The following is a 23,921-nucleotide window of genomic DNA, read 5'->3' on the forward strand; positions in this document are numbered from 1 at the left end:
GGGCTTTTTACTCTCTGGAGCCCCTGGATGCAGTGCAAAAGTTCATCGCGCTGTCACTGTGGAAGGATGGCAAGTACCAAAAAGCAAATGCGAGAAAAGTGCTGCAAATGAGTTGTCCCACTTGGAACTTGACCTGTGCTAGTTGTGAATGCTGGCAGGGCGGTCAGGCTGGCTGGCTGCAGCAGCACCCTGCGATACTGGCTTTGCCATCGGCAACCTTTTTTTCCGAGGGTTGACTTGCGCTTAGTGCAGGACCCTGGCTCACACTGCCTGTGTTTCACGCGCTCGTTGTTTTCATGCTGGCAGAAGATACTGGAACGTGTTCTCAGGTAGAGTGCTTGTGGCCTGAAATATAGTAGATTCCAGTGCCCAGGCTTTAGAGCATAACCTTTCTCCACAGAAGTACAATTTGTGTAAATGGTATTATTTATAAGCGTTTCCCTTGAATAACTTTGTGTTGCTCCCAGAGTCTGGTCTTCAGAACTAGCTGTAACCTCCTATGCCGTAAGGAAAATAGGTTATTAGTGCACGCTGCAAGGAGCAACCATAAAACTTTGTTTGCGGGAGAACGTGTGTGCTACAGTTAATGCAGTGGGCTTTGTGTGCCCATTGAAGTGGCTGGCTGTACTGGTTTGTGGCATAGGGTAAGGGTTCTGTTTGATGCCCGAATTGGTCGGCACGTGTAACGCCCAGGAACAGCGAGCTACGTAGAATATCTTCCTTCTGAGACTCCATGGAGAAAGCAGTGCTATTTGAAGAGATGCTTGAACCTGTCTTGTCTTCCGGAGGCTTTTTCGATAACCCACAGAACTTGCAAGACGTAGTGAGCTAAAGTAGTTTGTATTTCCACGTGTGTGGCATATCTCTTCTTTAGCCTCCTATTCAATCTTGTAAGTCACCTGAGCTTTTAAGTGTGTGTGTCCCCCCCAAATCTGTCTTGACATGGTGAAATGTGAACTGTCTGTGGAGCACCGATAGAGGTGTGGAAACTGAAAGGCCTCGAAGTTTTTGTAAAATACTGCAGAGATGTGATAAGGACTGGCAATAGGAAGGAAAGGACTGGAATAAGGAATATGGGGATTTAAGTGTAGAAAAGAATCCGTGTTTTAAGGTGCTGTGTTACGTTCAGGTGATAAGTGTACGGAAAACTACTTTCCAGCTGATGAGCTATGAAAGTCTGTATTGCTTGTGATGTGGAAACATCAACAGTACATTATCTGGAAGAGTTTGAGAGTGAAAGTAGTTAAGGACTTAGTATTCCTTAAAGTTCAAAATAAACACACAAGAAGTGAACAAGACACAAATGATGCCTGAAATCTACTAGAAGACAATTGGCAATAAATAATGAAGTACAAAATCAAGAGCAAGGACAAATGGAAACTCATACCTCTTACTGCAGCGCTAATTGAAATACGCTTTTTCTCGGACCGCATCTTACTACAGACTTACATATCTGAGTAGACTTGAACTCGGTGTATTGGTTTTTTTCCTGTTATTGACCTTATCAATACCCCTGTGTCACTTTTTGTTGGTGATCTCATAGGCATTAGAAAAGTAAAAGCATTGTCCTTTTGCTCTGCTGTGAGATCAAAAACTGTCCTGAGTGCCATTTTTTGAAGGAAAAGAGCTACAGGAGCTGTATAGGGATTATTTGCGGCATACTGATGAAACTTCTGTCAATCTCAGAAAGCAAATCTCAGTTATGGCTGACATGAGTCTATTTTTGCATTTTTTTCTTTATTTACAGTGAAGAATGCAACACCTATCTGCTCAGGTAACGAGCAGTCTGCTGCAATTTCCAGAGGTGACTACTCAGGCACTTGGGGAAGATGAGATAACCCTAGGTTCTGTGCTGCGCGGGAAGTTTTCTGGAGGTGAGCATTCTCCTTTAAATTTGGTCTCGGTCTGAAGTTCTTGTTGCCTGGAGGTTACCTGAAGCACAGGGTCACAGTATCGACTGTGTCAGGCTGGTGCTGTTAAGATGCATCAGGTTTCGAGAGAACAGCAAGGAAGGAAGTTTTAACTATTAAAAATGCTAATGTTAAAACTTTACAACTAGTAGAGTTAAACTTTGAAATTACAGCAACCTTCACCAGTCTTGTGCTACTCAAATAATTTACTTAAGCATGCTGAGTCAGCGGGCCTTCCTCAATGTCGTGGTCACTCAATTTTTAATTAAATAAAAGGCAGTTTTCAAAAAAGTAATAGTGTTGTTTTGGGTCCTGTTTATTTGTACCAGCTCAAGCTCTATTACCATCATAACACCACATGCTGAACTAGTTCTTCTACAACGTTACAGAGGCACCCCCCCGTTACAGAGGCACCCCCCCGTTACAGAGGCTTTGTCTTTTCCTAGTGTGAATACAAACAGCAAAGGAAGAGGATAACACTGTTAAGCGCTGCAGCCATATTTCCAACGTATTTAACAGGGTGCAGATGAGTACCCAGGGAGAGCTGCTGAAAGTGGCTAAGCAGATTAGGTAGTTGACTTTCTAGGCGATCCACAAGTAGAGCTAGCTGGGTACCTGTCTGGTTGTCTAGGCTTCTGTTAGACCAGGTGGAATCCATCTACTTGACTGAAAGTGCAGTAATTGAGTTAATACTTCCTCCGAGTTTGTTCAGTGAAAGAAAATGTGTTAAATTCTTTCTGCCGTCAGCCCGTGTAAAAGATTAGATTTACTCATGCAGTGCCCATTTTACAATAATTTCTTGCTGCCATCCAAATCCCTGCCCCAAGTAGGCGTGTGTCAAGTAAAATTAATAAACTAGAAATGAATTGGTTTAGATTTGTTAACTTTGAAGTATGCTTTAAGACTCGTATTCCCGTATGTATTTAGACGATTTCTAGCCAAAACAAGCCGAATATGGGATGAAGACTCTAGATCAATATGTTGTCATCTTCATCCCAAACAGTCAAAATCCTTCAGTGCAGGAATGACAAGTAGAAGTGCAAAATAATGAGGTTGTTAACATTAAGAGGTAGTGCTGGCGGATCTCCATGGGTGATTTTAAATAATTGACCACAACTAGGGAAGTCGGTCTTCCCTTTGGGGTACTTTAATTGAAGGAAAGGGGCAGTGGCTGCAATTTTTCCGTTGTTTGCAATCTTGTGTTGGAAATTTGCTTTAGTTAGCTTTCTTTTCTCTTACAGGGAGAAGTGGCTTGGCATGGTTGGCGTGTGGTCCTCAACTGGAGGTAGTGAACTATGTGACGGGAGAGCGGCGCTCTGCTTACCGTTTCCGTGGAGTAAAGAAAAAGCCTCCCACCATTCGTGTGGTGAAGGATTTTTCCTGGCAGAAGAGAACGGGACTGCTGGTTGGGTTGGAAGAAGCAGAGGGAAGTGTTCTCTGTCTGTACGACCTTGGAATATCGAGAGTGGTTAAAGCAGTTGTTCTCCCAGGAAGGGTACGTACTCTTTAATCGGAGGAACGAAGCTTTTGCGTTGTCAGGTGCTGCGTAATCCTGTTTCAGGAGAAGCTTTGGAGCGTCTCTTTGCAGGCGGTATTTCTTCTATCTTGCATTAGTGCAGACTGTCACTTGAGAGTATCCAGTCGAGAGAGCCTTGGTGCGAACTCTTGGGCTTAATGGTACCATTATCTTTTGAGCTTACTGATGGTAAAACAAGTTTTCTGGGTTTATGGTAGAGCACATAGTTACCTAATTCTCCACTGCCACAAAAAGGCATTGAGAACTATCTTTTTTTGGCCAGAGTGAAAAAGAAAAAAACCAAAACCCCCTGTTCCCAGTGTTTGTAACATACATTTCCTAAATGCTTGATTTCTATATATGATAGAAATAGTGTCTTTAAAATATCTGAAACTTCCATAGTTGTGCTGTAAATGACTTAGACACATTCCCCAGAATCTCGGACTAGCAAGCAGGTGGCTTTAGAGCAGAACAGATTTTTATGTTGACTTAGGATAGGAAAGAAGAGCCGTTAGGGAGTTACTGATGGACTGTCGAAAGATTGACTTTCAGCTTGCAGTCCTTGAATCTCTGCTTATTGAATATTGTGTTTGTGTAGATGGGAGAGGCTGGTGGAATGTTACTCCTTTTTTTCTGTCTTCTATAACCCAGGAAGTCCAATGATGTAATGTCCCCTAGTCTCATTATCTGAATGTAAACAAGGATCAGTGCAAGTTAATAGAACATCAAGATTCACTATATTGTTTTTTTCTTGATATAACTGGAAACAATGCTTTGGTTTTAAGTCTTATGGTCCTCTGTAGTTACTTTCTTGTTTCTGATGTGCTAATTCTGGCTTGACTTTTGAATGATTTCTGTTTAGCTTGTCAAAGAGCTTAAATGCTAGCTTGCAGTTTTCCTGTAGGTAACTGCTATAGAACCCATAACTAATCACGGAGGACCCAGCGTGAGCACTCGGCACCTACATCAGAGTCTGCGATGGTTCTTTGGAGTGGCAGCAGTGGCTACAGATGTTGGTCATCTACTTCTGGTGGACCTTTGTTTGGATTTCTCTTGCAATCAGAATGAAACACAAGCCTCGGGTAAGCCTGCAGTTTTTAAACTTGAATTTGAGAGTGAGAAAACTTGTGTATAAACAATATGCATCCCACTTGGAAGACACTAGTGTGCAGGCATTTCTGACTGCTGATTACAGGTGGCGGTTTGACTTGGTGTAGTCCTGACCTGCTTAAAAACGGGAGTGACTTAATACTCCTTCTAATGTGATAAATGCCCCCCTGCCACCAAGATCCGTATGTCACTATGATGCTTGCCGGTGAGGTGTAGGAATTTTACCACGTTTTGTCAATGCAGCTGCCTGAGAGGAAGTGGTGTCAGAGGCGCCCTATTTCTTGGGAATGTTCTTCTGCTTCTGTGAATTGACTTGGGGCAAATTTTAGGCTTGCTTGTTAAAATGAATCCGACTTGTCAAAAATCGTGCCTTTGGATGACGGGATTCTCTAATTTGCATATTCGGATTGCATGCGCTGTTTTGGCTATTACAAGAGTGGCTTCAGGAGTTGGTGTCGCTTCAGACAGCTTCATCATGAGGCCCAAACGCGTGATTATTATAGAGTCCAGGAAGAATTTGTCTACGAAGGTTACGCTTTTACCTGGTTTTATAATACGATTGAGAATACCTGTCCGATCAGAGAGTTCCTCTGTTCTTTGGAAACATGCAAAAGAAAGCGTTGCATAAATGGGTATTTTGCCCGGGGCGGTAGAATTGGATGAGATGTGTTGTCACATCAGTGTTCAAAATGCAGCCTAAATGGCCTAACACATTAATTCATGGCGTGGTTTTGTGTGTGTAGGTCTAGAAGTTGCCACTAGAATTCCTGCTGAAGTTCCACAAAGAAGAGAAGCTGTGACCAGAGAAGGGAGACATCTCTGCTTTCAACTACAAAATCCTTCAGGAACAGCAATATCAACCCTGTACTACATAAGCAGAAGCAATCAGCTCGTTGTGGGTTTTTCAGATGGCTGCCTGTCACTGTGGAATATGAAAACTTTGAAGAGGGAGTAAGTAGGCCTTTACACCTGGCCATGCCTGGAGGTGCAGGGGTCTCAATTGTTTGCTTACGGAAGCATGTTCACGAAAGAGAACATTTTAGGGACTGAAATTTTGGGTATAATCTTGGAATGTTTAGAAATCCTCTTCTGAAATGACTATGAAAAGTCAAACATGGATTAAATGGACCGCCTTCTCCCCAGTGGACTAGGATTGTTTTCCTTCTTGTGCCTGTGGCTCGAGGGATTGTGGAAAGCATGCTTCTTTGGGTTACGTCAAGCAGTTTAGGATGCGGTAGAGCTCGTTTTTCTAAGACGCTTTGTCCGATCAGTAGTGTTCAGGGAAGCCAGGAAATGTGTGTATTTTGATGAACCAGATTTTCGGAATGATTTTGCAGAACCAGTTACTGCAATTAGGGCATACATTGTGAAGCTTAAGTATGTTAATAATGTGGGTTTGGTGGTAATATTCTTTAAAGTGTCCAGGATGAAACTAGTGAGACACGAAATATCAATAGCTGATCTGTGCCTGACAAGATATTCTTTCCTACATGTCAGCCTTGTCCAAACTAGGAGGCAACGTTGTGTGTGAATGAAAATTTGCTTGGAACACTTGGAGATGAGGATAAGGGGCATGTAAATCTATAAGCAATAGAAAAATTAAGAGACGATTTTATATCTGCCAAAGAGCAATCGCACGTGAAATATGTGACCAAATTCAGATAGGGATTGGCTTAAGCAAATGTGCAGTGACTCACCAGAAACTGTTGGATGCATAAATAGACAGTGGAGGACGAATTGGGTGCCAAGAATAGATTGTGAAGATACACGTAAGGTTCAGAAGTCTGGAGGAAAAATGCTTTACGTAGCATCCGAGTGAAGAAATGAGAAAGTACTTGTGTTTGGCACTGTCCTAGATTTGTTCAGAAGATAGGCTGCATTTTAAGTTCAATATTGAAGTCGGCTGGAACAGGAGGAACAATCTTTTGCCTGGCAGCTGAAGTAATCATTTATGTTCTTCCTCCCTAGGCAGAGGAGGATATAAACCCAGGTTATTGCACTTGATGGACAGTAATTTCCTCAGCTCTTGACTGTTGCATAAAAAGCAGTCGCTTCCCTGACTCACTTGTCTGAGATGGAAGTGTGACCTTCTGTACTTTGAGGATAAGCATGGAAGGATAAGCTCTTTTCTCAGAAGATGCTTCTACCCTTCCACAAACAGTTAGGGCCCATCGTAGGCTCACAGGGGTTTTATTTCCTACCTTTTCCCCTTTTCCTTTTTCTTTTTTTCATTTTTTTTCTTTCTTCTCCCCCCCCCCCCCCCCCCCAAACACGTAGGCACCACTCTCAGCTTGAAGGAGGAAGGATTCCTGTCTATGCTGTTACTTTTCAGGAGCCTGAGAATGATCCTCGCCATTGTTGCTACTTGTGGGCTGTTCAGTCTACACAAGAAAGGTGAATAAAAAGTTACGATAAGCCATGGAATGCATTTAAATTTTTTTGTATCTTTGTTCACATACAGTTGATACATGTATATTTGTTTTGTTTATGTAGCTGTGCAGGAGATTCTCTCAGGTATGGAAGGTGTTAAGCTTACAATGCAATTTTTACAGGATTTAACAGATGTGAAGAGGGACCTACTAGTGCCTACCTTCTGAAAGAAGGCAGAGCAACAGTGGCTATATTTTTGTGCTTGCATTCTGAAACGATTTCCTTTGTTTCTTGAGGACTGCTTCACGATTTGTTTGGTACTCGCACCATGGGATTAAAATACCATTACAAGTAGTTGGGGCTGCAGATCCCGAGCGCTAAACGTGCCAATGTGACAGCCGGCTGCCCCTAAAGGAGGGAGGTGACAGTATTGCGAATTACCTTGTGCCAACTTGCGCGGTCTTTGGAGCCTTTGTGAGCCAGGTCAGCTCACCTGGCAGAGACCGATCACTGTTCAGCAGCAAAGTCAATGGTTTCCTGCTGGGCTAATGACCCAAATCCGTATGTGGAAGGGTGCAGTGTGTGTATGCAAGAGAGGGGCTGGAACTTTGGTGGGAAGGGAAGGGAAGGGGAGAAAGATCTCTCTCTTTCAGCATCAGCAAGCTATTTAATCAGCTCAGCTGTTCACAGAGTGGCAGTCTTCTTAAGTTTGACTTTAAAGCAGCAATTTGTAGTCCATACAACATATTAAAGCTTTCAGATTGTGTGGTTAGCATTTGCCCCTGAAGCTGTTAGTGTCCAAATGTCCTCCTTGGTGTTATAGCGGCTACACATGACCAGTTATCTGATGGTTTGGGAAGTGGTGTTTTTCTTTTCAGCAAGAAAACACCAGTCTAGATCTAATAAAATGATAACAAGGCCTCTGAAGCAGCTTTGTAATCAAATGTCATAATTTCTACCTTTTTCAGTGAAGGTGACGTTGTGAGTTTACGTCTGTTGCAGTTAGCATTTGGTGACAGAAAACGCTTGGCCCCAGGACAAGTCATGTATGAGGTAAGGCGTGCATGTATGTGAAAAGATGAAAATAGTGATTTTGTCTATGTGAGTATCAGTTAAGTTGTCAGGGGTGATTTTTACCATCAAAATTCAGCGGTGACTGAAAACCCAATCTTTTGCTGAGTCTTCTTGGGCATGTTTTATACTGCTGCATCTCTTGTAGTGCTCTAAGCACTTGGGCAGGTCGACTGGAGAAAGATGCTTTAATCGTTCTCCAGTTTCACTTTTGAACTTCTGCTTTGCTTTATCCTCTTGTAAAAGTTATTTGTAGCTACAGTCTTAGCAGTGGCAAAGACAATACCTTGTACTGTGTGCTGCTTTGGAAGAACACCCAGACGTCGATATCCATTCCTCACGTGGCTACTTTGTTCTGTCTCAAGGCTTTAATGTTAAAATGGGGGACCTTTTACTATTTGGCAATGCTTTGTCTCGGTCATCTTATTTTCCTGAATAAGGTGTGACGAGTGTCAGATTTCACCTCAGAGGGTTGAAATGTTTCAGCAGCTTTGAAAAATGGGTCTACTAAAAACTCCAGTTTTAAAAAAAGCACACAAAGTGATTAAATTATGTGGTTTGCGTTTGTGACCTGAGAAGGCTGTGGTGTCGTTAGTGTAAGACTTTTAACCCTCTACAGACGGTGCAACCAGTAATACATTCACAGGCTTCTAAGAGGTGTCAGGCACCAGTTTCTGGCTTTGAGATATTTTACTCCCCTGCTGTTCCTGCGTTCCTGTGATGAGCGTTGTGCAAGGTTGAAACAGGAACCAATCTCACAAGGTAGTTGAAGAGAGAACTAAACAGCTGGACCTCTGGGGGGAAAAGTCAGGTTCTTCAGCTAGCTTCCAGATGAGCCACTTAACACATGTAGCTTCATACCAAGTCTTGCTAACACCTACTGCCAAACCCCGCCCCAAACAACTCCCCCCCCCCCCCCCCCCCGGAAAAAAAACATAAAAGAAGCATTAGTACAGGATCTGTGTTCTACAGAGGACACTTGGAGTGTCGGAATACTTCCCTGTAGTCACAGATTGGTCAGTACTACGTGACTGTCTGCCTGCGTGACTGGCTGAGTCAAGTTTCTTGTCCGTCTTCCGTGGCAGAAAATTTAAGAGTTGTTCCCAGTTGCCAGGCCAAATTTGAGTAAAGGAGGAGGAATCTCCTGTTGACCCTTGTTCGTTGAAGAGGGTGCACAGAAGCTTGAAAGAAAGCTTGAAATCTAGTGCATCCAGGCACGGTCGTGGAGCGCACCTTTACGTTTGTCCTACGTGATGCTTGCAGGTGGATAGAGTATACAGCCTCCACTTCCACATCAGAGTCTGACGAGTGCATCTCATTTGAAAACTGTCTTCAGATTTTACGGGTCAATAAAGTCATTATTTAACATCTTCCATGCAGTGGAGTTCCTTAACTTAGATTTGCTTGCCCCAGTGGAGAGCTTAAAATACACTGTTTTGCTTCAGAAGTTGTCTTAGGCAGGAATGGTTTGATATCTTTTTTCCCTTCCCCTCAGCCCTAACTTTGGGAGGGACTGGCTCTTCCTAGATGAATAAAAGTTGAAATTTCTAGCGGTTAAAATTCATCTCTAAGAGGTTGATGGAGTTGTAGTACTTTATCCGACGAAAGGGTCTTTTGGCATGGTGGACCTGTTCAGGACATCTTTTATGATAAACTGTGTTTGGTGATTATTCCTTCTGCAATAAAAATGGGATTCTTTGCTTAGGCTTCATGCTAGTTTTTCGAAGAGGTGGTTTAGATTTTTCCTATCTACTCTGCACATGTCTGTTATTTCCAAAGTTACTTGATAAAGTAGAAGGAACTGTGCATACTTCAGAGCAAATTTTAGCTAGGGAAATGCTAAATTTTGAAAATGTGCAAAGCCCGTTACTATTTGACGCTTCATTCTCTTGCATGCCAGGTATAGTTTCTATTTGCCGTCAGAAATAAGCTCGTGGGAAATATACAGTACAATAGGCATATTATATTATACATATCCACATTCTTTCGTATTTAGCTGTAATGTATGTTTTTATCTCAAAATGACCTTTTCTCTCTCCTTTTATTTTTTCCCCAGGGTCTGGAATACTGTGTCGAAAAATACAGTTTAGGTCTCACAGGTGGAGTCTTTCCCTTGAGCGGGCGGGCCAGCGATGTTAAATTACTTAGCTGTCAGACTGTAGAAAAACTTCCCAAATGTGTCGACGGAGAGGATAGCGTTAATGCAGGTTTGTTCTAATGTCCCTGTTTGGTTATTCTAAAATAAGTAGTTTTGGAATCTAAGCAATGAATGCTGTTCTGTACCCCAGTCTGTGAGTCTTGAATACCTTTACAGACTAGCTTGTTGGGCTTATTTAAAATGGGTGCTTAAGTTATATGGGACTTCTTCAAAGGAAAAAATAAGTTGTATTTTATGCTTGCTGACATGCTATAGCAATGTATGGTGGAGTCACCTGCATGATGCTTGCCAGTCGTTTTATTCCTCCAGCTGTCATCTTTGAACAATAAGATGATGCTCCCCATTGCTTAGGAGTGTTACCTGAATTTTTCTTTCCCTGTTCCAACCTATGTCTGCATCTGCATCCAGCTGGTGGCCGGTCACAAGTGGTGTTCCCCAGGGCTGGGTATTGGGGCCAGTTCTGTTTAATATCTCTGTCAATGATCTGGACAAGGGGATTGAGTGCACCCTCAGTAAGTTTGCAGATGACACCAAGTTGGGTGGGAGTGTTGATCTGCTTGAGGGTCTACAGAGGCTCTGTGGAGGGATCTGGACAGGCTGGCTCAATGGGCCAAGGCCAACTGTATGAGGTTCATCAAGGCTAAGTGCCAGGTCCTGCTCTTGGGTCACAAGAACCCCATGCAACACTACAGGCTTGGGAAGGAGTGGCTGGAAAGCTGCCTGGCTTTGGGCCCCTCGCTACAAGAAAGACATTGAGGTGCTGGAGTGCATCCAAAGAAGGGCAACAGAGCTGGTGAAGGGTCTGGAGAACAAGTCTTACGGGGGGCAGCTGAGGCAACTGGGGTTGTTTAGCCTGGAGAAGAGGAGGCTGAGGGGAGACCTTACCGCTCCCTACGAGTACCTGAAAGGAGGTTGTAGCGAGGTGTAGTGTTGGTCTCTTCTCCCAGGTAGCAAGTGATAGGACGAGAGGAAATGGCCTCAAGTTGCGCCTGGGGAGGTTCAGGTTGGATATTAGGAAAAATTTCTTCACTGACTGGGTTACGAAGCATTGGAACAGGCTGCCCGGGGGTGAGTCGCCATCCCTGGAGGTATGTAAAAGACAGGGAGACGTGGCGCTTAGGGACGTGGTTTGGTGGCGGACTTGGCAGTTGGGTTTAGGGTTGGGCTCAATGAGCATAAAGGTCTTTTCCAACCTAAGCAACTCTATGATTCTATGATCTGCCTGTCCATTTCTTCCTCTCTAAATCTAATAGGTTCCTACACCTGCAAGTTCTTAAAGCAATAGCTTTCCTTGTCCATATGCACAGTTAAAACTCCTACGACGTCTTTCATTATCTTGCAATAATTAAATGTCCATCTCTGGGTTTACAACTTCTCTTATGCTCTGACCATATTTTTGAGCCCGCTGCAGTGATAACTTTCATGGCCCTTTGTTTTGACTGCATTATTCACCTTCCCTCTCTTCTTACTGGCCTTTACTGATGTATGATGTTTACAAAGAAGACACTTGCATGATCTTTCTAGGCTACTTCTGTTTATCATCTTTGACTTAGTCCTGAAGCGGCAACTTGCATCTCTTTTGTGATGCCACCCTCTGTCAACAGTGTGTCCAAATCTAACAAAAACCCCTTTGGATTTTCTCCACTCGTGTCACGTTTCTGAGGAGAGTGCCTCCTAAAAGCTTGTTAAAAACAAACACACACCACCACTCCACCACACCCGACAAAAAAAAACCCAAACCAAAATAAGAACAACAAAGCCCCTTTCTGTCTCCTTTTTATGAAGCATGAGGCATGGAGAAATACGTGTAATTTCTCTGATGGTTTCTAATTAGCTCTTATTCAAAATCTGTTCAAGTGAAGTTCTAGGCACACAGGAGCTGCTGTTGGATGTGGGTTGAGGCTAGCAACGAAGCTGTCTTCTGAATTATGAAATTAATTGGTATCTTCAAAGGCACTTGCAGCAGCTACAAAACGGAAGCGGCACAGGTGTTCACAATGAAACGTAGTAAAGTGTGTGAGGATCCCTAAACGTAATGATGAATTCAGCAGAGAACAGAGAAACATTTTGCCAAACAAACTGTCGCCCCCTTCCTTACTCTACTAGGGTAAATGATATAACACATCCTTTGCTTCCATCTGGAGAATGCGTTCTCCCCAGAGAAGACAAACCATTCCACTTATTGAGAGAAGTGGAGTATAACATTGTGAATGTTTTATGTTAAAATCTTTATTCCAATTTCCCGTTTGTTGGGTTTGGGGTTTTTGTATTTGTTTTGTGTGATAATTGTGTTCGTTCATTCTGAATGTGCTGGAAAGGAGCTATTCTTAAAACCTGTAATTGAGTCCAATCTGGAAATTAGTAGTGCCTGCTGAGTGATACAAGAAGAGGGGGCAGTATGACTGAAACCTGTCACAGAGATGTTTGCTATTCCGTAAATTTTTTTGTTATTCTCAGTGAGTGTTGTGCTTCGTGAGTGATATAACAGAATTAAGCCAAAATAGGAAGTGGTGTTTTAAACATATCAGCTATAGCGTTATTTTCTACAAACAAGAAACAATGTCTTGTCTTTTACAGTAGTATCGCCTGACACCAGTGTATCAGTCTTCAGCTGGCAAGTGAATACATGTGGTCAGGGAAAACCATCTGCTTACTTGGGTGTATTTGACATTAATTGCTGGTATCATGCTCACATGCCAGATTCACTAAGGTATATTTTTATTAAGTTGTTTTCAATATCCCTACAAATCAATCATTTGAAAGTCGGTGTTTAGCTCATGCACTTGCTTGCTTTCAGGCCAGAAGAACTCCTTCATCATTGCCCCTATTTTGCGTTGTGGTCACTGGATACTGTAATAAGCATGACTTCTCCAAACCCCCTTTTGGATATTCTGGTACACGAGCGGAGTCTAAGTCGGGGAGTTCCTCTTTCTCATCCACTACCTGAGCAGTTTTTTCATCCAAGCTCCTACAATTTTGGTAGGTATTTCACTGCTTTTGATAGTGATAAGCTTAAAGTGAGGTCCAATGCCATTTATTGGTTCTCCTGTTCATTGTTTGTCACTCAAAACCCATCCGAAACCAAAAAGCCCCAAACCCTCACAAGCTCAACCCTTGATTACGTTGTACTAACAAGGTGTTTAATGCTGTGACACATACCTGACAGTCTGCTGAGGTTTGGGTTTTGGTGCTTTTGTAATGTAGCCTGTGAAGTGGTGATGGTCATCAAATGAAATGACGTTGAACTGAAGCTCAGAGCAGAGCACCTCGCTAGCACTAGAGATAAAATTTCTACACGCAGTAATTATTTTCAAAAAAATAAGTTTGGAAGTGATCTGACGAAGAAAATGGGTACTCAGTTACAGCTTTCCAGATACTGCTATTTACAAAACGTAAACTGGTCATAAGCTAAGTGCGAGAGTATGGAAGGCTGTCAAACGTTCATTGTCTCTGCAGGTGGTACGTGCTTGCTGAACTCCGGAGTTGTTCATATGACTTGCATCGGCTTCCAGAAGGAGGTGATCTTTTACTGTATCTTTATTGAGAATGGCAAGAGATGAACCTTTCCTCTGTTTTCTATTGCACTGCTTTCAGTGTCGGAGATCATTTTATGCCCATCCTGCCCATCCACACGCATGACGGCAATTGTGTCCTGCCAGTTTTATGCAAATGGTAACATTTTAGGTGCACTCTTGGGACTGTAAAACTACCACTGTCTCCTGTTGAAGCACGCTGAGGGATTGAATGTCTAGAGCGGAATACAACGTTGCTGTTGTAGGAGCAAGAACAAAAATGTTGTGGAAGTTGGGGAAAGCTGTTACTTCTGCATTACCCATCAGTGGAACTGCATCCATAGTCTTGAGTTAGGGTTTTGATGCCTGATTAACTTGAAAAAGGAGGGCAGAATGGAGAAAATGAAATATTACTTAACTGTTTGAGAAAAATGATTATTTTTTTTTCTCCCGCACTTGGCCAAACTGAAACTTCCAAGCCACTGCACAGCTTGTGACAAATAATTTTGAATTAAATTTCAGCTCACTAAGTGTTTCCAACATAAATCGACTTGTGCACAAACAAGCACAGAAAGGGTCCTCCAAAGCGTGATTTGGAGTTGTGTGCTAGCTTTAGCTTATACAGAATATATTTTGTGTCAGTGTTCAGGGTCAAAAAAGGTCTGTGTATTGACAGAGAAGCTAGAGAATACTTAATTAAGCATTGCAAGGGCTGACCTTTTGTTTTACAGGATATTTTTTATAAATCGTAGCGGTTAGTTTGGCTGCCGTCTTTAAGACTCTACCTAGTAGTGCTTACCGATGCAAGCTTTCTAACAATTTAAGCGAACATTTGTATTATTTCTCTTAGCGATTATTCAGAACCTTAGTGACTGGATAACACTGCTGTCTTAATCCGTAGTTTTTGATTAATGTTTCAGGCCTTGAATTTTTTAAAGAAATGTGGTCCTTTAAGAAGTGAAGCCATTCATGATAGCTACAAGAGGTGTCTTGTAGCTGGCTTGCTGCCTCCAAGACGCGTTGATGTCCAGCCATCCAGTTTGAGTCAGGTGAGTGCGTATCAGGGAATCAAGGGGGAAATACATCCATCTTGTCTGACAGGGCTGTAGAGGCTACAAGACATGATAATCTGATTTTCCTATTATTCGCGAGTTGCATTGAAATGCAGGTGTTGACTTGAGTTAGCAGAAGTTACAGTATTCTTCAATCCAAACTACCGAGTTTGAGTGGGGGCAGCCCTAAGAGATCTGCGTTGAGAGACCCATCTCTTAATTCCGTGCCACAGATGGGCACAAGGAAGCGTGCAGGCAGTGCTGGTCATGCGCAACATAAAGCATCTTTCCCTCACAACAACCTTCACCCCATCGGTTTCTCAAAGCATTATGTTCATGCAGTAGCTGACTATGGGGGTGTCTCACTCGGATGCGAGCTGTTGCAAACATCAGCTTGCTGCACTAGACGTGATCACTTGCTTCCAAGGAATTGGGCTGTGGTAAACAATTACTCTTGTCAGCTCTGCCCGACAACTTCATCACCGCTCCCCCTCATCTTCCCTTCATCAGTAGGCTTTCCTGCAGCCTCTCAAAGCAGATCTTCACCTCTGTAGCCTCGTAGCCCAATTTACTCTGCTTAGAGTGCCCCCTTGTTGCTGCAACACCTGCATCGCCTTTATCTCATGACACCCACTATCTTCTCTCTGCTTTGTCCCCCCATAGGGACTCCACCCCCCTCGTCACAGGTTTTCCATTTGCAGTGCACCAACCTTTCTCTCTCATCTGAAGAGTTTCATGAGAGACGGAGCCTTTGTGATGAACAGCCCCTCTTCACCCAGGCAGGATCCAAGCTAAACGATTAGCTAGCTGGTCGTCACACAGTGGAGCCATTGGTAGGAAGGGGAGAGCGGTCTTCTCACTGCCCTCATCTTCCTGTCTACTGGATTGTTCACCAGATTTGTGGAAATGCGTTAAGGCAAATAACACTTCTGCACAGTGTGGTAGCTAAAATAAGTTTCTTGGCAAGCTGCCCTAGCCCACAGACTGCTTATTTTGCAAGCCTGACGTAGACTCTTGCATTCAAATGGGATGTTCTGATGTCAGCTCCGGTTTGGAAATCGCTTGGGAAATCAAGACGCGTTTTAAGAACCTTTGCTGAATTGTGGCCATATCATTCAGAGACTTGTTATGCATTTGAGCAGGGATTTCTTTTGAAAGTTAGTAAGACAAATTTCAGAGTTAGGGTCAAGAAGCTGGGTTTGGAGTTTTGTTTGCCACCATAAGTAGTATCTGGTGTGTTTCCTCGTCTGAAACCCATTTTCAGAAAAAGATGGACATATCATATGTGTATTCTAATGGGTAGAAATTGCTTTGAATGTAATGATTTTGCCTAGAAGGGAAAGCTACTTTTGAATGTCTTTAAAAAAACCACATTAAAAAAAAAACAAACAAAGAAAAAAACAAACAGAAAAAAGTAAAATTTTATGAAGGCTCATTTCACCTGAAAGAAGTATCACAACACCAGCTGAAATTAGCTGCTACTTAATAATCGCACGTCTGTGCATAGCTGTGCATTATCCTGCTCAAGGATTACCACTGCATTATAATACAGTATTTGAGCAGCCTAAAATTTAAACCTATTAGAATTTAAATGTTTCACGTCTTTTTCTGTCATTTTAGAAAATGATAAAGTTTTGGGTGTCTGAACTGCTTCATGTCTTCAGAGTCTAGGAAGCTGCTTGACCTTAGCTTCACTGTTTCCGTGCAAGCGTTGCACCGTTGTCTTTGCTCTGTCCCCTTCACGCATTCCTGATGGCAAACTTCTACGTGCAAAATGCGTGACGGGTATTAGCAGAGGATGTTACCGGAAACAGTTAATTGGAACTCGGTAAACTGAGACTATGCTGCAGAGGCATGCAAATAAAGGTTAGAATCAGCCTTCAGTAAGTTGCAATGTTAGAGGAAGAGTTTAACGTGTTTCTCAGACCAACAAGCAGTGCAGCCTGTGGCTAGAGTCAAGAAAAGGAACGTGGAATTAGCTGCGTGTGTACTAGCGGACTGTGTGATGCCTGAATGAGTGTACAGTTAGAAACAAACGCTTGCTGTTGCTGGTTCAGATATTGAAAACATGTAAGATTCTCAGTTTATTTTGTCGGTTACGTTTAGGAGGAGCAGTTAGAAGCGGTATTGTCAGCTGCTGTCCAGACAGGTTCTTTAGAACTTCTGACTGGATGCATTAAACATTGGGCATCTGAAGGTAATATTTCTTACGTTGTTCTTATGTTATCTATTTTTCTAGTTTGCAATTGTCGATTCATTTCTTTTTTGTTTTCTTTTTTTAAAGCGCAGCCAAGTTCTGCTGCTAATTTACGTTTTGTTCTTGAGTGGACATGGAACAAAGTGATCTATGCAAAAGATGAGTTTGACCAAATATGTGAGTACTAGTGTAGTCATTCTGCAAACATAAAATGGTTCTTTCTAGTTGAGCGTATTCAGGAATGTGGCGGTATATGGTACCGCACGGGGTTCTTTAAGCATACTTTGAAACTCTGAAATTGCTCTGCAGGCTAATGATGTAATATTTATTCTTGAAAAGGTGTTCCGCTGTTTGATGGCTCTCGCAACTTTGTTGACCCGCAGACGTTACAGTCTCTTCAGCACTGCCAGTTGCTTTTGAGCAACCTTAGCGTGGTCTTAACCCGTTTTCTAACAGAAGCACAAGAGCTTACTGGAAAAGGTTTGTAATCGTATCTATGAAATGTTTGGTACCTTTTACTAAGATTTGGAATTATGCTTGAGTTGTAAGTGTGGAAAGATGAGCTTCTGTTGGTTTTGATGATTGGAAGACAGCCAAATTTAGCTGGGAGAAGGGGCTTAAATCTGAGAAGTTGGGACTACCACTTAATATGCGTTGATTTCAGGGAAATAGTTGGTTGTGGAGTTCATGCAAGTGGGTAGGGGAGGCTACATTCAGCAAGAAGCTGTGTAAGCAGCTGGGTGGAGATTCCAGCAACCGGATGTGGTAGCGCTGCAAATGATTCCTTTTAATTCTTAGCTAGCAATTTATAATTGCATGCGAATATTGTACTGCAAATTGCTAGAAAATACAAAGGAAGCACAAATGAGTAACTTGTGAAATAAGTTACTTGAGTTTCTGTAGCTTTTTATGTTATCACTTGTCCTTGGCATATTGAGGGGGAAAAGAAGACTATCCCTTTGCTACGGTAAAAATCCCCACTACGTGAAGAACAAGTGTCTTATTTGTGAGTGTATTTAATAGTTCTGGCTTGAGGGTTTTTTTCTTTTAACCTTTAGTGGATCTGGTTCTTTGTAGGGGTTGCTTTTTTGTTTTGGTGGTGAATGTGGTTTTTTTTCTTCAAATAAGAAGGTGCTACAGAGCGCGAAATGCAAAGACCACGATTTCTACCACGTTGCTTTGATTCTTTCTATTTGGGATGATGAAGGGGGTTTTGTAAAAATGAAAGGAATTGGATAACAAAAATCATCTTACGCCTTTTTTTCAGGTTTTACTGACTTGACAAACAAGCAGGTGGTAACTGGCCTCCTTTCTTTGTATGCACGAGTGGTCATCTGGTTCTGTCGATCCAGTCTCCTTCCAGAGGGTTTAGGTAAGCATAACCTGTAATACATTTGTAACCGGGAGACTATCCAGTAAGTGATTCCGATGAACACATGCTTAGCCGTGTTTTTGTAAATGTTTTGTCAGTGCTGAAGTTCTGTTGGTGAAACGGAGATTCTCCTGTTTTTTTCAAATGCATAGTGTAGAATAATGCAAGCAGTTTCTTTCCTGGATGTTCCTTAGAAAGAGCAATAAGCCTCTGACTTGAAGGAGTTGCTTGTGTCCACAGCTTGAAAGACTTGGGATTTTAAACAAATTACTGTTACACAACAAATACGGGAATGCTTGTTTTTACAGCAAAGGCATTACCTGCGTGTTTGGAACTTTTTATTCATTGCTTGAGGAAAAAATACACCTCAGCAAGACTTCTTTATTTGGGTGGATTATAAAGTCTATTGTCAGCCTTCATTGTCTCACAAATGCTCACAGGACATGTTTAAGAAACCATTCCCTTTGAGAATTGTCCTTTCTGTAGTGAGCTTCCGCTTACAGTACGTGTTCTAAATGCTACCTCAATTGTAAACTTGAAATGGCACTTGAGAGAAGAAGGAGTTGAGTCTTGTGTCTTACCACTCCTTTAGCAAAGGCAGAAAGAGGATCGGCTTCTTTCAAAGTTGGAGGCTTGCCTGTGTGCTTCTTGATGCTTAGCTCATATGATCGTCTGTCTTTTAGTCAAACGTTTTAGTTTCAAAATGTGATATTGCTTCTTTAACTTGCTTTTACTTTATTGCCTGTAGATGATGATGCGCGTTTGGGTAGACCTTTCTACAATTACCCTCTGATTCAGAGCTACTACACTGGTCATCGACAGAAACTTGAGCGTTTATCAAGGTAAGCCTTACAGGAGAACTTGAGAACACTTCCACTGTGAAATGAGAAGTGGCAGTGAGTGGCTTTGCTATCAACAGTTGGTATTTGCTCTGCTTAATGCAGTTGCCAGCAATCCTCTTCACTTCAGTGATGCATGCGTTCTCTTGAACACGGAGGTTACTTTCCTGTGTTACAATATTTGTATATACCTCTGCTTAGTACCATTTGTTGGCATCGTCGTTTCTTGGTAGCGTGCTTAATCCGGCAGCCAATCTGTATCATTTGGTACTACTGAAAAAGGTCATGTGTTCAGGAGAGGGTCAGCGATCTCCCGTTCAGCAAAGCACGGCGTTCACAGAACAGGTGCTTTGGACAGAGAAGAAAGCAAGTTTTAAAAACAAAACAAACCTCATCTCGTTTATTGACTAGCGAGCGATGGTAATAACTGTATTGGCCTAAATCACAAGTACATTTGTGTGATTTAATGAGATAGTCAGAGTTTGATGTAGTTGGCACACCTAGCACTCTACTGGCTGTTGGATAAAAGTCACTTGCCGAACGTGAACTCTCTTTGCTGCGCTAGCTCACTAGCATATAGGTGATACGCCTTGGATTGGACGATAATAGATTTTTCTTTGGAAATTGTGCTGAAAACTAAATAAAGAGCTCAAAGAAGCTTAGGCTATGGCACCGCGAACAAGAAGAGGATGCTGCAAGATGAGTTAAGGTGCAAGCTGCGGCGTAGTAGCTATTGACTTTAAAGTTCATCTTACTTAGCTTACTTCTCAAGTAACTTACATACCGGCTCAGGTGTTCCTTAGAAGCATACAACCTCCAGTGTGCTCTTTCTGCTTCTTATGATGGGGAAATGAAAGGGTAGTGTCCCAGTCAGCCAAAGATTGCGATGGACTTGTGAAGAAAGCAATTTTTAAAGGTTCACCCATCCGTGGTTGTAATGGTCTGTGCATAGAAACATAATGGGGATGTGCATAGAAACATAAATGCTGCTTAAGATGACACTAAACTTCACCTGTATGCTCAGCTTTCTGAAAACAACTTTTTTCAGTAACAAAAGTGAGATGCTGAGAACAAAATCTGAACTTTCCGTGGTGTTGTCTTCTTCTCACAGCTGTGTATTGGAACACTCCAACGGGAGGCATTAGACTTGCGTTAAAGAATAGTCCTGGTATTTTGACACTGTTGCGTTTCCTCTGTTAGACAGTAGGAGAGTGGTTATTTCTGGCACATAAAAAACTTAGTTCACACTTCCTTTGTACTACAAGACAACAAAAGAGAAAACCTGAAAACGAAAAGGTCCCTTAGTAGGGGAGCTTTCCAGGATGTCTGTTTGGAATTCCTCTAATAATTCAGTATGATCTAACAAAGATCTTTCATCTGACTCAGACATTCCTTTCATGTGCCGTTTCAAGTCATAATCATGCCTTTGTGTGTTTGTCACTTTCTTTGCCTCGTGGGAGCTTTTTTTTGTTTGGTTTGACTGGAGGAGATCTGTTACACTGAGAGGCTGGAATCAGTGTTTGACTCTCCAAATCCTTGCTACCTTTTGTTCCAGAGGAAAATGGGATTCTGACTGCTTGATGATTGATGGAATGGTTTCCCAGTTAGGAGACCAAGTTGAGAAGTTGTGGCGGAGAGATGAAGGAGGAACTGGGAAATACCCACCTGCTAGTTTACACGTGAGTGTTATGTTCACTGAAAACAGCAACAAACCCCCCAAAGCCCCACCCAAAAGCCAATGATTGATGAAAGACAGGAGTTTTTAAAAAACTTTTGATTTTTCATTTTCAGGCACTGCTGGATCTCTATTTGCTAGAAGGCATTGAAGAAAGCTACAAACATGCAATTGTATCCTTTCTCGTTATTTTTACTACACCTTCAGTATACGCACATAAATGTTCTTAAATGTTTGTCACCTGCGCGTTTAATAACGTTTTTGAATTTATGCTTCCAACACAGTGCAAGTGAACACGTTTAGTTTAGAATGGAGATGTGGACAGGAGCGTTGTTTTATTTCTTTGTACTGTGGATTCTTTATGATTTATTTTGTTTTAATGTTTTGTTGCAAAGTCTTTTCTGACATGCGAAAACAGGTTTACTAAGAAATGTTAAAGCTAAAAATCTCCCTTGGTTTTTCTCAAAACTTAGCACAGTTTTTAATTTTTTAAAGCACCCGTGTCTGTAGCAAATGACTGCTTACTAGGATGATGCAGTAATACGTGCTGCTTGAGAGCAGAAGGATTTCTAACCGGTACCTGATTTTTGCCCAAGTCTTCTGTCTTCCTGCCCAGATAGCAGTGCTTGCTTTTGTTCTGTTAGAAGTGCAGGCACACGGAATAAGAAAGAGAGAGAAGAGAAAAGTCATTGGGCAGAAACTTAATTTTTAAGCTGCTGAAATATACAGAATTACTTTTTGTTGTTTGCTGCCTAACCCGAGAGGGGAGCCTAGAGAGCAAGGGGTTTAAAAAGGGTTGTACCCCAGAGCTGTCTTGTTAGAATATGTCCCTAAAAACGGATGTCAGAAAGAGAAAATGACACTACTGATGAGTGATCCGCATACTGTTTTAAATCCAGTGTCAATCATTCAGTGCTAGGTTCTCTTGTAAGGACACCTTAATTTCCATTGTCCTATATACTCTGGAAATGAGGGAAAAAACCAACGGTAGAAATTGTTTGCTTTAATAATTAAGCATTGGATGTTCAGGTGTTTTGAATGTCCAGCTGGTAGCTCCAGTGACTAAAGAGGGAGCCTGAGTTTGTAACAACGGAAGTATTTAAGTATCTAAAATTAACCTTTCTGAATGCCTTACAGAAATCAAAGAGTATTTCTTTCTGGCTATTTATTCAGAATGCAGTTTTGTGGTTAGGACCTGACCGTCCTCAGGTTATAATAGCTCAAAATGGCCAGACTAATACGGCAGTATTTTCTGCTTCCTACCACTTGTATATTCTGATTTCACTGTGTTTTTCAAAATGTGATGTGATAAATGTTTGGTCTTCCAAATTTATTAGCCTTAACTAGATACTTGATGTCAGACAATTTACTTGCTGCTAGATATCACGCATTCCTTTCCGAATAAAACAGAGACTTCAATCGACTCCTTCCCAACTGCCTTTGCTATCCCTTGGGGACTTGTTAAGCTTGTTGAAGGCTTTTGGCTTCTAGATCACAATGATTACGAAGTAAGTACGTTACAGTTCAGTTAGACATCCCCTACAGTCCAAAGCTGTAATCTGTAAAATGATTTTAAAAAAATCGGTGCTTAGCTAATAACAGGTGCTACAACATTAGAAGCCCTTTTGTCATACTGCTACGACATGTTCAGCAATAAGTTATAATCTGAAATTTTCTTTTAGCCACTTTGACAGGAAATTGATTAAAACAAAGAAGAAATCAACTTTAATAATGCTTGATACTTGAATTTTCAAAGCCATCCATTTAGGTTGTTTTCAGCAGACCGATGGAGCGCTTTCTCAAAGACAGTGTTTTAGGTACTTTAAATACTAAAACGACGATCATAGCAGCAAGGTTTGAGGCAGAAGACTGCAGAAGTGACTGTTCAACCTAATTCATGTTCTTTCTGATGCTGAAGGTTGTTCTTTGCCTGTCACGAAGTTAATATATCTGTTTGTCTGGGAGAACAGCTTATTATTTGGTAATGTATTTATAAAAAGTGGTGTTTGTACACAGAGATTTGGTTACTCTGGAAAAGTGTGAACTACTCCTTTTAAAACACTCGCTTTGTTCTGTACGGCTAACTGGATTTCTTTTTTGCAAATACTTGAGAATTTTTATTTACAGTAGTTAGTCATCTCAGTTTATTTAAGACACGTCCACCCTTACTTAAGGTACTTTTGAATGTTCTTGTGGTGTGCGTGCATGTGCATATCGTAATACACCTGACCTCTAACCTCTACAGAATTCACTGGCCCTGCTCTTTCATCCAGCTACAATCAAAACTGTGTCATGGCAGCACAGGAGAATTATTCAATCCCTGATGTGCCAAGGAGAGCATAGGCGAGCCCTCAGATACCTACAGATGATGAAGCCAGCAATGCCAAGCAGCAGTGAAGTGCGGCTTTTCCTCGCTGTGTTGTTGTCCAATAGGTAAAGAAACCTGTCCCACCGTTTTGGCATTCAAATATTGTGAAAGGTGGAGAACAAATAATACGAATCACCATCCCCTAACTTCCCTTTAAACTCTGAAGACAGTAGTTTGGGGGCATCTTTTTGGTTATACTAGTAATAAGCCTTTACGTCTCAAAAAATTTAATTACAGGTGTGTGGTGGAGGCCTGGGGTCTGTTGCAGCAACATGCCACCAGGTTAAACATCGAAGAGCTGTTAAAACACGTGTATGAAATCTGTCAGGAGATGGGACTAATGGAAGACTTACTGAAGCTACCTTTCACAGGCACTGAACAAGTAAGTGTGGACACGACAAAAATCTTAATGGTCTCTTTGAAAAGAGAAGAGGCAGAATCATAACAGATTTTTGAAATGTGTTATTTCGCATAGGAGTGTTTGGAGAAGATTTTACAGAGCGACGCTGCTGTTCGGAATCCTAGATTTCCTTTAGACCACCATGTGCAGCGTGCCAACTATATCCCAGCGCTGCAGTCGAATCGTTCAATGAACGTTAATCTTACGGTAAGCATGAAAGTTCTGTCAAGTGTGCAGGTTTCTGTTGGGTGTTACTAACCATTTTTGGTAGTAAATAAAATAAAAATCAATGCTTTGTTTTCTATACCATTCTTTGAAATACTAGGAATAAGTTTCTACACTTTCCGTTACAGCTGAACCTAAAAGTTGAA

At 41.9% G+C, this 23,921-nt stretch overlaps 1 pseudogene; it reads left to right on the forward strand.

Annotated features, from left to right (window-relative positions):
• Positions 1-1,753: 1,753 nt before the first annotated feature.
• LOC126051799 (protein ELYS-like) overlaps positions 1,754-23,921 on the forward strand; it is a 42,169-nt pseudogene continuing 20,001 nt past the window's right edge.

The sequence above is a fragment of the Accipiter gentilis genome, chromosome 28 (genome assembly GCF_929443795.1).
Source record: "Accipiter gentilis chromosome 28, bAccGen1.1, whole genome shotgun sequence".
Classification (NCBI taxonomy): Eukaryota; Metazoa; Chordata; class Aves; order Accipitriformes; family Accipitridae; genus Astur; species Astur gentilis.